This window comes from Camellia sinensis, chromosome 5, assembly GCF_055761805.1.
Source record: "Camellia sinensis isolate YWXY chromosome 5, ASM5576180v1, whole genome shotgun sequence".
NCBI lineage: Eukaryota > Viridiplantae > Streptophyta > Magnoliopsida > Ericales > Theaceae > Camellia > Camellia sinensis.
This window is the reverse complement of record NC_138965.1, coordinates 118,523,947-118,538,353: the sequence shown is the minus strand read 5'-3', so window position 1 is coordinate 118,538,353 and position 14,407 is coordinate 118,523,947.

Genomic DNA, 14,407 nt, shown 5'->3' with positions numbered 1-14,407 from the left:
GTTTACGCTCGAGCGTGTACCTTTGTTGCATGACCGCTCGAGCGGGGAAACTTGCGCTCGAGCGGAACTCTGTTTTTCTGAAAATGCTTTTAAATGTACATCTTTGCATCCTCATCCCATTCTAGGCATTCTTAGGCCTAGTTTAAGACATCTTGTTGAGGATATAGATGTAGAACACACCGAGGCATTAGGGATTAAGTTATGATATTTCCCAACTGTGTAGCTTAGTGTGTGTTCAACCTGTGAACTGTGTAGGGTTGGCGACTGGGGAGACACGCTCTAGCATACTGTGGCCCAAACTCTGTGAGTAACAATTGTGTAAAGATATGTTCAACTGATATCTTTTGAATACTGAACTGAACTGTTTACTGAACTGGTATTACTGAATGAATGTATGTCCTTTATTTCTGAACTGTACTGTGGCATCCTTAGTACCTACTGTTTACTGTTACTGTTACTGTTACAGAGATCTCTGTCGGTTCCCTCGTGGAACCACTACTGTTTACTGACTGATGGCCATCATTACTGTTCGGTCTTTTAAGACCTACTGTTACTGTTATGCTAATGGATGTACCACATATGACTGTTTACTGTACTGAACAACTGAAATACTGATTGAATTGAACTGTTTTCATTACTGTAAGGACATTCATTCTAAACCCCTTTACGCTTTATGTTATTCACTGGGCTTTAGCTCACTGCTCATATATATATGTAGGTGTACAGGCACCAGATCGGAGCTAGGAGCGTCAGGGTAACTCTAGTTTTGTCAAGCCAGCCTTTGTGCCTCACTGCGAGGTTCCGAGTTGCCATGCTATGGCTTTGGGGTGTTTGTTTGTTTTCCCCCACCTGTCATCATACTGTCTAACTGTTCTGTATAGACTGAATGTTTACCGTACTGTTATCAAGGGATTAGGTCCCTGTTCTGTGTGACTGTAAATTTTGTATAGACCGTACTGTTTTGTACAGACGGAATGTTTTCTGTACTGTTATGTAGGGTTGAGTCCCTAGTTTGAATGGATGTAAGTATTGTACATACTGTTCTGTACTGTTTATGTATAAACGTATGAAAAGCCTTTTTGCATACAGACTGTCACAGCTCAATGGACACTATTTATTTACTGTATTGGCTTCCGCCAGGCCCTGTACTCTGTTTTACTGTATTACTGTTCTGCAGGCCTTCGGTAATCTCGGATTACTGGCCGGTTACGGTGCTAAACCCATAGGGCCGGGTTTGGGTCGTGACAGAGTGGTATCAGAGCGATACTTAACCACGAGTTATACCGCACACACGTGTCCAAATGAGCTATAGGGTGTCCTAGAAAAGTAATTACGGCATCTCATGAGCATGATAAGTGTGTGGTTATGTTATGACTGAATATCTGTTAATGTGTTAAACTGTGAAACAAATGACTGCTTATGTTTAAAACCGTTATAACTGCTTATAGTGAAATGGACAATGCAAATGAACCTGAGTCCTCGTCTACCGAGGCAAGAATGGAAAGAATGGAAAGAATGATAGAACTGATAACTGCTAGACTGGAACAACAACAGAACCAACCGCCCCCACCTCCTCCTCCTCCGGTACAGCCGGAACCTAATGTTAATGTGAATGATGGGGATATTATTGCTCTGACCCAGAAGTTCAGCAAAATGAAACCGCCATCCTTTCAGGGAGGCCTCGAACCGTTAAAGGCTGAAGCTTGGGTGCTTGAAACAGAAAAATTATTCGAAGTGTTTCCGTGCTCAGAAGCGAACAAAGTACTGTTAGCTACCTTCACCCTACAAGAAGAGGCTAGAAGGTGGTGGATGTTAATCCGTGATACAAATACTGTTATGACTTGGGCTCAGTTCAAGGAGTCCTTCTTTGAAAAATATTTCCCTCAGTGTGTTAGGGATAGGAAAGTGACTGAATTTGAACAGCTGAAGCAGGGCACAATGTCCGTTGCAGAATATGAAACGAAATTCACCGAACTTGCCCGTTATGCACCGCACATGGTGGATACGGAATATAAGAAGGCCAGAAAATTTGAAGGTGGCCTTAATGTTGCGATCCTTGATCGAATAAATGTCTTGAAACTACCGACTTTTGTGGGTGTTCTCGATCGGGCATTGATGGCCGAGTCGAACATTGCAGCAGTGAAACAATCTGAAACACCAATAACTGAATGGCATGGAAAAAGGCAGGGTTTCAAATTCAAGAAAGGCAAGCACAACCCAGCCAATAAGAAACAGAATACGGGGACGACAACTAGCCCCAGTCAAGGGAGTGGATTCATACCACCCTGTCCTGAGTGTGGCAAGAAGCACAAGGGAGTCTGTTACAGAATATCTGGAGCATGTTACAGGTGTGGCAAGGTGGGCCACATGGTTAAAGACTGCCCCTCTGTTCCACAAGCCAGTGGTAAGGCTGCACCAAGCGCAGCAGCATCAAATGCTCCACCAAAGCCTAACCCTAAAGCTACCGGGAAAGAGCCTGTGAGGCAAGGCCGAGTGTTCGCACTAGTACCGGGAGATGTGCAGAATACCGAGACCGTTGTGTCAGGTATTCTCTCTATTTGTGCACAAAATGCATATGTATTAATTGATTCGGGGTCTACGCATTCTTATGTATCGCATGCTTTCTCACGGAAATTGAATAGACCCTTAGAACCCATGAACTATCTGCTAGCCGTATCATCACCCGTAGGGGGATCTATGACATGTGCTTATATGTACCCCGCATGTGAAATCATTGTTGGGGATATGCATCTGTTTATTGATTTACTGCCATTGAACATTGATCATTTTGACGTAATATTGGGGATGGATTGGTTACAAAAATATCACGCCACTATTGACTGTGTGACCAAGCAAGTTGTTTTCCGTCCACCTGGTTTGCCTGAATTTGTGTTTAATGGGAGTGGAGTAGTACCTCCTCCGTATTTGATTTCGTCAGTGAAAGCTGTTAAATTAATTAGAAAGGGGTGTAAAGGATATCTGTGTTCTGTACTGACTGTGTCTACTGATGATAGTGTTAAAACTGATGTGAATTGTATTCCTATAGTCAGAGAATTTCCAGATGTTTTTCCAGATAATCTTCCAGGAGATTTGACTGACAGGGAGATTGAATTTACCGTTGATGTGATTCTCGGAACACAACCAGTTTCTAAAGCTCCTTACCGAATGGCTCCAACTGAACTGAAAGAACTGAAAGTGCAATTGCAAGAACTGTTAGACAAAAAGTTCATCAGACCTAGCACTTCGCCATGGGGTGCTCCTGTTTTGTTTGTCAAGAAGAAAGATGGCTCACTGAGACTATGCATTGACTACCGTGAACTGAATAAGGTAACTGTAAAGAACAAATACCCATTACCGCGTATTGATGACCTGTTTGATCAGTTACAGGGTGCTAAAGTATTTTCCAAGATTGATCTCAGATCCGGATACCATCAGTTGAAGGTTAAGCCGGAAGACATTGATAAAACTGCTTTTAGAACAAGGTATGGACATTATGAATTTCTAGTTATGCCTTTTGGAGTCACGAACGCACCAGCTGCTTTTATGGACCTCATGAACAGAATTTTTAAACCATACCTTGATGACTTTATTGTTGTATTTATCGATGACATATTGATTTACTCCAAAAGTATAGAACAGCATGAACATCATCTGAGACTTGCCCTGCAAACCTTAAGAGAACAGAAACTGTATGCTAAACTGTCTAAATGTGAATTCTGGCTTGACCATGTGATGTTTTTGGGGCATGTTGTTAGCAAAAATGGAATTTCTGTTGATCCGCAGAAAATTGAAGCTGTAGTGAACTGGCCTAGACCAACAAATGTGACTGAAGTCCGAAGCTTTTTGGGATTGGCTGGATATTACAGAAGATTTGTCAGAGATTTCTCCAAAATTGCCCTACCATTGACACAGTTAACACAAAAGGGGACATCATTTGACTGGACTGACCAAAGAGAATCTGCTTTCCAGGAGTTGAAAACTCGATTAGTGACTGCACCGGTTCTTACCTTACCTTCAGGTACGGATGGTTATACTGTATTTAGTGATGCTTCTCATAAGGGTTTGGGATGTGTTTTAATGCAGAATGGGAGAGTTATTGCTTATGCTTCCCGACAGTTGAGACCACATGAAAAGAACTACCCGACCCATGACCTGGAACTTGCTGCAGTGGTGTTTGCACTGAAAATTTGGCGTCACTATCTGTATGGGGTGACATGTGAAGTATACACCGACCACAAGAGTTTAAAGTATTTCTTCACACAGAAAGAACTGAATATGAGACAGCGGAGATGGCTGGAACTGATTAAAGACTATGACCTACAGATATTGTACCATCCGGGAAAAGCCAATACCGTTGCCGATGCATTGAGCCGGAAATCGATTGGAAACTTAGCCTGTTTGCTCACCGGACAGAAAGAGTTGCTTTGTGACCTTGAAAAATCTGAAATTGAAATTGTTTTACGAGAACAAGGTGGAACCTTAGCTGCTATTTCTGCTCAACCGGCACTGATTGAAGAGATTAAAGAGAAACAGCAACTGGATGATTTCTTGAAGAAGATCATCGAAGAAAGAGAATCTAAACCGAGACCGGGATTCAAATTTGAGAATAATGTACTGAAATTTCAAGAAAGACTGTGTGTACCAAATGATACTGAACTGAAAAGAAGAGTTCTGCAAGAAGGCCACAATTCGAAATTGACTATCCATCCGGGGAATACGAAAATGTACCAAGATCTGAAACAGAATTTCTGGTGGCCGGGAATGAAGAAAGAAATTGCTGATTTTGTATCCAAATGTCTTCATTGCCAACAGGTCAAAGCTGAACATCAGCGACCTGCCGGATTATTGCAACCCCTACCCATACCAGAGTGGAAATGGGAGCATATCACGATGGATTTCATTGTGGGATTACCTCGCTCCAGAAAAGGTATGGATTCAATTTGGGTTATTGTTGATAGACTAACCAAATCTGCTCACTTCTTACCTGTCAAGACAATCTATAATGCGGACAAATTGGCTGTTATCTATATTGATCAAATTGTGAGACTGCATGGAGTGCCTGTGTCTATTGTTTCTGACAGGGATTCGAAGTTTACATCGAGGTTTTGGCAAAGCCTACAAACTGCACTGGGTACTGAACTGAGACTGAGTAGTGCCTATCATCCTCAGACAGATGGCCAATCAGAAAGGACCATCCAAACTCTGGAGGATTTACTGAGAATGTGTGTCCTTGATTTTCAGGGAGACTGGGAAAGTCATCTGCCATTAGTTGAATTCGCCTACAACAATAGCTACCATTCGAGTATTGGTATGACGCCTTTCGAGGCATTGTATGGCAGAAAATGTAGATCTCCGATTTGCTGGGCAGAAGTCGGAGATGGGCCTTTGCTTGGGCCCGAGATTGTGTATGAAACAACTGAGAAAGTGAAACTGATACAGCAAAGACTGAAAACTGCACAGAGTAGACAGAAAAGTTATGCAGATGTCAGAAGACGGGACAGAGAGTATGAAGTGGGTGATCACGTTTTTGTGAAAGTGACACCAATGAAAGGCCAGACTCGTTTTGGAGTCAAAGGCAAGTTAGCACCGAGATACGTCGGACCATATGAGATCATTGAGAAAATCAATCCGGTGGCGTATCAAGTTGCGCTTCCTCCTGAAATGGAGCACATGCATAACGTCTTCCACATCTCTATGTTGAGAGACTACCTTCGGGATCCTTTCCATGTAATAGAGCCTACTCGTGTAGTGCTGAGTGATGACTACACTTACGAGGAACGGCCTATACAGATTGTTAACAGATGGATCAAGAAACTGAGGAACAAAGAGATCCCGTTAGTGAAAGTTGACTGGCAGAACCATGGTGGCGTGTACGCCACATGGGAAAGGGAAGATGACATGGCCAAACGATATCCTGAACTGTTTCCACTGAATCCTGTTTTCTTCCAGAATGAAGGTAACTCGAGTTTAGAGGACTAAACTCTTTATAAGGAGGGGAGACTGTAACAACCCTCATACTGTTTACCGACTTATGACTGATTGATTACCGATAATCACCGATTACTGCTAAACGGAACTGATAATGACTGATAACTGACTGATAATTGAACTGATTAAAGTACTGAACTGACTGACTGAAAACTGGAACTGGATTGAATGAATACATCTGATTGAACTGCATTCTATCTGTTGATTGATTATTTGATCTGTTTGTGTTTTGTGTTTAAACTGCTAATTGAAGGCCATATCGGCGGCCGAATTAGAAACCGATTGATGTTCCATGATCCTCAGAATTAATGTGATTTTATGGTATAATTACCTGAAAACTGATTAGGTATGATTACATTAGATTAAACATTGACCAATTGCAAACTTTGCCTTATTTACCAAAGAGCCATCTAGTGGGCCACTACCTAGGCATATTGAGCTACACCACACTTGAATCAAAACATTTCCTCAGCTTCTTTGAGCACACCCCCGAATTTAGAGAGAGAGGAAGTGAGAGACTTGAGTTCACTTGTAAAATTGCTTGGGAATTGAGGGATTTGGAGCATAAGATTTCATAGTTGAACCTCTAGACTTGCATTCAAGGAACCTAGGTATGAATTCCATCCTTTTGACTTGTCTTTAAGTTGATTCATGCATGGTTCATGTCTAATTGTAAAGCTAAGCCTAGAATTGGTTCATTGTTGTTGATTTGAAGCTCAATCTTTGCATGCATGTTAGTATTGTTGGTTTTTGAGTTGTTTTCATGGCAAAATGTCACATGCATGTTCACAAATATGTTTAAGTCCATGATTTCATCATGCTTTGGAAAGATTTGGCTCATAAGAGCATGAAATTGAAGCTTTGAAATAATTTGAATGCATGCATGTTTGCATGTTTATATTGTTCTTGAAATTGGTTTGAACATTGGGTTTCAATTAAACACCCTTGGGCTTTGATTTCGCAAATTGAGCTTTGAATCATGTTTAACTATGTGTTTACAAATGTTTTCTGGAAATTCAGCCCAAGAGGTCGAGTTTTGAGTTGTTTAAACTTGGTTTTGAGCTTGGAGGTGCAATCTGGGTTTTCCAGATTTTGCACTCCCGCTCGAGCGGGGAAAGTTACGCTCGAGCGTGGAATTCGAGCAACCAGCATCTCTCTGCACTGTTTTGCAGTCCGCTCGAGCGGAGGATTGGGCGCTCGAGCGGAGTCTTGTCTCAAGCTCGAGCGGGCGTCGAGCGGGGATTTCACCCATCCAGTACTTTTACAGTACGCTCGAGCGGAAAAGTTTACGCTCGAGCGTGTACCTTTGTTGCATGACCGCTCGAGCGGGGAAACTTGCGCTCGAGCGGAACTCTGTTTTTCTGAAAATGCTTTTAAATGTACATCTTTGCATCCTCATCCCATTCTAGGCATTCTTAGGCCTAGTTTAAGACATCTTGTTGAGGATATAGATGTAGAACACACCGAGGCATTAGGGATTAAGTTATGATATTTCCCAACTGTGTAGCTTAGTGTGTGTTCAACCTGTGAACTGTGTAGGGTTGGCGACTGGGGAGACACGCTCTAGCATACTGTGGCCCAAACTCTGTGAGTAACAATTGTGTAAAGATATGTTCAACTGATATCTTTTGAATACTGAACTGAACTGTTTACTGAACTGGTATTACTGAATGAATGTATGTCCTTTATTTCTGAACTGTACTGTGGCATCCTTAGTACCTACTGTTTACTGTTACTGTTACTGTTACAGAGATCTCTGTCGGTTCCCTCGTGGAACCACTACTGTTTACTGACTGATGGCCATCATTACTGTTCGGTCTTTTAAGACCTACTGTTACTGTTATGCTAATGGATGTACCACATATGACTGTTTACTGTACTGAACAACTGAAATACTGATTGAATTGAACTGTTTTCATTACTGTAAGGACATTCATTCTAAACCCCTTTACGCTTTATGTTATTTACTGGGCTTTAGCTCACTGCTCATATATATATGTAGGTGTACAGGCACCAGATCGGAGCTAGGAGCGTCAGGGTAACTCCAGTTTTGTCAAGCCAGCCTTTGTGCCTCACTGCGAGGTTCCGAGTTGCCATGCTATGGCTTTGGGGTGTTTGTTTGTTTTCCCCCACCTGTCATCATACTGTCTAACTGTTCTGTATAGACTGAATGTTTACCGTACTGTTATCAAGGGATTAGGTCCCTGTTCTGTGTGACTGTAAATTTTGTATAGACCGTACTGTTTTGTACAGACGGAATGTTTTCTGTACTGTTATGTAGGGTTGAGTCCCTAGTTTGAATGGATGTAAGTATTGTACATACTGTTCTGTACTGTTTATGTATAAACGTATGAAAAGCCTTTTTGCATACAGACTGTCACAGCTCAATGGACACTATTTATTTACTGTGTTGGCTTCCGCCAGGCCCTGTACTCTGTTTTACTGTATTACTGTTCTGCAGGCCTTCGGTAATCTCGGATTACTGGCCGGTTACGGTGCTAAACCCATAGGGCCGGGTTTGGGTCGTGACAGGCCTCCTCGCTGGCATGAACCCTGTAGGATAGCCGCTGGAACGCCGGCACCCTTTGAGCCTCCCGCCGGCGAGCCCGTTCCTTCAAGACCGCCCGCAAGTCCTCTGAACGAACGGAATAGGAATATCTCGACGTCGTCACCGGACGCGAGGGCTGGTAAGTGCTATCTTGCGCGCTGGACTTCTCTGAACGGCGGGATGGGGTGCACTCTCTGTGGTCTACCACTCCATCTACACCCTTCCCCTTGACATGCCGCTTCAACTCCTCCATCTCCGCCACCATTCGCCGGATGACAGCGTCTTGGTCTCTCAACTTGTGTTCCAGACGTCGGGCATGTGATTCTCTCCGCCGCCGATGACCGTCTGGACTTCGTGAATGACCATAACTTCTTCCGCGCTTATCCCGCGCGTCTCCTGACTGTCCTCCAGTGAACGTATCCAAGTTCGCCAATGGACAGCACGGTGAAGGGGCATTCCTCCCTACCCCAAGGCGTGGTTTCTTCTTCAGCCAGCTCGAGATGGACGTCGGTCGGGACGCCGTACTCCTCTCTGAAAGCGGCTAGCGCGGCCGGAGTCTCCACTAGGAAGCGGAATTTCCCCATTTGTGGCCGACTTACTATAGCCCGGTTGATGGGTTGGGCACGGTGATAATTGGCTGCAGCTCGGTACTGAGAGGTTCAGGAATGGCAGTGGTCCCCTTGGACTCTGCAGGAAAAGGATGGCAAGTGTAAGTGAGCGCGGTTTCGCATTAGGAGCTAGACTTCAGCTCGGTCGGTAAGGGTGCCAAACCACCTCGGTTGACTAATTAAGGAGCTCGGTCGCCCAAGCAGACCTGATTTTAGCCCGGTTAAGCGATCAAGTAATTGGGTTATCTCGGTTTGTGCCGTGGTTATTACAAACATGTTGTTTGCCCGGTTTGGTTGGTTTTTTGGATCAAAAGAAGGCCCAGAGCTCGGTTCACCCCAGTTCTTCAGCGTTCTTCAGGAAGACGAAGAACGCCAAGAACAGTGGGAGGTTTGTGACGTTTTCAATGGTCAATGCCCTAAAAGCTACGTTTTTGTGCCCTAATGTGTGTAAAATAAAAGAAAATAGCAACGTAAGAGGGATTGAGTATCTTACCTGTGAAGGGCTGAAGTTGTTCTTCCAAAACACGAAGGATGGCAGAATGGCAGAAGATTTGAATACGAGAGTGCTGGGGCTCTGAGGTTGAATATCGAAATGGCAGTAGGGATTGGAGTTTGGGGGAGGTCTCGTATGTATAAGCAAGGGGGAGTCCGCCCAAATTCAAATTCTGACAAAAACGGCGGGTTGGCTGCCCGATGCCCAATGGCAGGCCGCCACGTGTCCCCATTTATGGCTACGTCGGGGCTGAAGCGACGGGTTGAAAAGACGAAGAGCCAACCGAGCTACTTTCAACGAGAACAGGTCGGCCGAGGAATATAACCGGTCAAATCTGCAGACAATGACGTCAACTAGCTCGGTCGAGGCTTGGCGTCTTGACGACCGGATAAATTTTATCTTGGTCGAAGTGGGTAATCCCAGTCACGCTTCCGCGGACGGAATTAAGGGGCAATTGAGAGGGTAATTTATGATCTGGAGTTGGGCCGAGATATGGACCGAGCAAGTTGAGGGCCCAACGGTGCATAGGTCCGAGACGATCAACTTTTTACCCAAAGTGGGCTGCCAGAATTTGGGCCGGGCAGAGTACCGGCTGGGTGTCACCCCGGACCGGACAGAAACTGCTCGGTAAGGCAGTGCTCGGTCGGACCAGGGTGCCCGGTCCGAGGATGGCCAAAGCCGGATTGACCGAGTGACCGGCGCCCAGGAAGGCATGGACAACCGAGGAAGTTGAGTGGCCGGTGCCCGGAGAGGCATGGACAGCCGAGGAGACTGTATGGTCGGCAGGAAGGCCGATCGAAGTATCCGGGCTAGGCTTGGCCGGGATGCCGCTTAGCCCGGTCCTCCGTGTGTCTATCCGGTTAGGCGCTTGAGGTATGAAGCATGGTATGACCGAGGTAGGGCAGCTCGGCTGCCGAGCTCCAGCTGTGCTGACAGGCAGTTGAGAGCAGGTGATGAATGGCATGGTTTATGCTGACAGATGGGATAGCAGAGCCACGTGTCAGGAGATGACAGGGAGTGGATATGGGGCTCAGAAGGTATATAAGCATGTCTGCGCCCCCCATACGCGAGACACGAACATCTCTGTAAGAAAATCCTTACACTCAAACACTCTCTCCCTTCTCTCTATTCCCTCTAAGGTGTGTGCTAATTTGACCGTCGGAGGGTGTTTCCGGCCACACACCGCCGGGTAGCTCACCGTTATTTGCTCGCAGGTGATCGGATATCGACGGAACTCGGAAGAAAGGAATACGGGCACGCTGAAATATTTGCTCCCCGTACACAAACCATTATGAAAATTACAATACATAACAAAATAAAATAACATAAAAAGGCAAACCGAAACCTACACTAAACAGTGTCCTTAATTTTTTTAAATAAATTTAAAAAATTCTAGATATGCATAAAATTTGACAAGAATAATGTGACAATGTTAATTAATGTGTATTTGATTTTATTGTTGAGTCAAATAAAATAAAATAAGATTGAATGTATATTTAGCTTTGGTTGTGAATCTTAAAAAAAAATAAAAATAAAAAAATAAAAATTTGGTTGTGAACCTTAAAAAAAAATTAAAAAAAAAACAAAAGAAAAAAGATTGAATGTATATTTAACTTTGGTTGTGAATCTTAAAAATTAAAAAAAAAATGGTTGTGAACCTTAAAAATAAAAATAAAAAAAGATTGGAGGTATATTTAGCTTTGGTTGTGGATCTTTAAAAAAAAAATAGTTGTGAACCTGAAAAAATAATAAAAAAAAAAGAAAAAAGATTGAATTTATATTTAGTTTTGGTTGTGAATCTTAAAAAAAAAAAAAACATATGGGGAAATTAGTGGGTACCCATCCCCAACCCATTCCCTGTGGATATTTAAAGAATATCATTTATCCTACTCAATGGATAAGAAAAAGAGGGAAAAACTCGTGTATTTGGATTGAATCTCTATAAATATCCACAGAATAGATTATCCATGGCTGTCAAAAAAAAACGAGACATATTAATGGTCGTGGCATCACTTATTGCGACAATGGCTTTCCAAGCTGGGCTAAATCCTCCAGGAGGTTTCTGGCAAGACAATTCATGAAAATACTGCATGTCATTTAATATCAGGGATTTTAAATTAAAAACTCGTTATTCTAATCTCTAATTTTTAAAGTGTGTCAATTTAATTTTTAATGCCACTACAACAAATTAAGATTTTAGAGATAAAAATTTATGGACAATTACTTTTTAGAGACGAAATATTTTAGTTGTCGAAAATATCTTTTTTTAATTTTTCGTGAACGAAATTAGATATTTAGTGATTAATTATTATCTTTTTTAGACTATTTTTTTTTTCAAATAAACTTTATTTCACCAAATTATTTTATTTTTAAAAATACATTTATTGGCAATATTTTTAAAATTTTGTCGCTAAAAGTCATTGTTTCACTTTTTGAAACGATTTTTTAGCAACTATCCTCACCACGGTAAGAATTGGTCCCCAAATATTTTTTACAACAAAATTTTCACTTTTGGGAACAAAAAAGTTTGATTCCCAAACTCTTGTATGTTGTAGTGTGTACACTACAAGAAAATTGGGATTTAACGGCGTTTATTTAACGGCGTTTAAAAAAATGCCTCTATTTTTAACATTTAACGGCGTTTTGATAAACGTCGCATTTTTCTGTTTAACAATACGACACCGTTTTAATTTCAAAGTCGTTTTGAAAACGCCTTCGAATGTATTTTTTTATTTTTTATTTTTTTAACATATGAACATAAAGTAGCGTGTTCTCTCAGTCTCCCTCTTTCTGAAACCTTGATTTCACTCTCTCTCTTCTCTTCAAACTCCGTATTTGTAGAACCGCAGCTGAACCCCTTTGTATTTGCAGATCGATTCATCTACTCGTAGATCGATTCAAGTATTATTCACTCTAAGTCTTGCTCTCCTTTCTCTAAACCCTTGATTTCACTGTCTCTAGCTTCAAACCCCTTCGTTTCAGAGACAACCCTTCATATTTGTAGAACCATAGCTGAACCCCTTCGTATTTGCAGATTGATTCAAGTATTCATAGATCGATTCAAGCCTCTTCTCTAGTTCGTGTTTGCGTTCGCGTTCGCAGCTCTTTCTTCATAGTAAGTGTTAATCAGTCTCATCTCGATCTTCTTACTGACGGAATCTTTCGATTCAAGTATGCTAGGTTTGATCTACTTTATCATTCTTAGATCAGATTGAAGATCTATTGATTCGATTCAAGTATGGTAGGTTTCGATTGAAGATCTATTGATCGATTGAAGATCATAATGTGCATTGTAGATGTTAAAATTGAACACAAAATACATACATACATATATATGAATAGATTGACAAATTTTCTTTTACAGTCAAGGTCTCTCTCTCATTCTTTATTTGTTTTACATACATGTTTATATGTGTTTGTTCAAATTGTTTTGTTTGGATGTTGAGAAAGTGACTGAAGTTTATAACAAATACAAAAAAAAGGTATGGAATCTTTCAATCACTCCATTTTTTGGGGGGCTTTTGCTTTTTGTCTCTAAAAGTATATAATAACCGGAATAATCTCTTTATATTTGTGTAAACTTTTCAGTTAACTATGAAATACACTCATAAATTTTTAAGTTTTTACTTCAATTTTACTTTTCACTCATCTTTTATGTTTTCATCTGTGTTGGGTGGGTTCTGTCACAGAGTTGAACTTTGTGTGTCTATATTTTCTGCTCATTGAGAAAGTTACCTGCATAATCTGCATCAATGCATTGGGATCAACTTCACAATGTATGCTTAATGCCTTAACCTGAACAACAAATTATTTAAATGGTCTCAAAAGTGGAAATCTGCGTCTTGCCTATTGCTGCTATTTTGTAAAAGGATCCTAATATTGCTATTCAATTTTCTGTGGCATAATTTATTACAGATTTTTTACCATACTAAGCTGCCTTAACAGCTGATTGTAAAAATATTTGACTAGTACAAGTCGAAAATTTTCTTGTGAAGTTTATTTGTTGCTTGACTGCCACAATAAGCACTCAGTTGATGAAGATATTTGTGAATCTTTTAATATATTGGTCTCAGCCTCAAGCTTAAAGGTTACAAAGAAGCTAGATCTGAATTTCTAATTTTGTGTTTGGTTCTACTTTCAAGTACTAAAGCACCTACTTAGGCCAAGCTATTCTAACCTAGCTTCTAAATTTCTGCATCATTAGATGTCATATAGTTATTGGTTTTTCTTACTTTCCTGTTTCTTTTCTTTGTATTTTGGTCCCTATCCTTTTGCTGACTTAATTTTCTGATTTACTCAGATTAAAATGATTTTTGTGCTTGGAGAACTTGGTGGCCGAGATGAGTATTCCCTAGTGGAAGCCCTGAAACAGGGGAAAATCAGTAAACCTGTGGTTGCTTGGGTCAGTGGAACTTGTGCACGTCTCTTCAAGTCAGAAGTACATTTTACTCAGATTAAAATGATTTTTTGTTCTGTTGATTTTTTTTTTTTTATAATTGTTTTTTGATATTTGAATTACTATATTGAGGTCTATGTTCTCACTATCTTATGTGACCTTATCAGATTTGCGTAATGTTGTGTGCTGATCATGGTCCTTGTGTCTCTGGCGCTCACAACACCATTGTAACTGCAAGGGCAGGAAAAGATCTTGTGTCCGGTCTTGTTTCAGGTATACTCCTATTACAAATATTTGTTAACTTGTTATGATAAGATTATATCCTCTTAAGTTACCAGACTGAATAATGTGTGAGGAAAACTGAAATGTGCTTC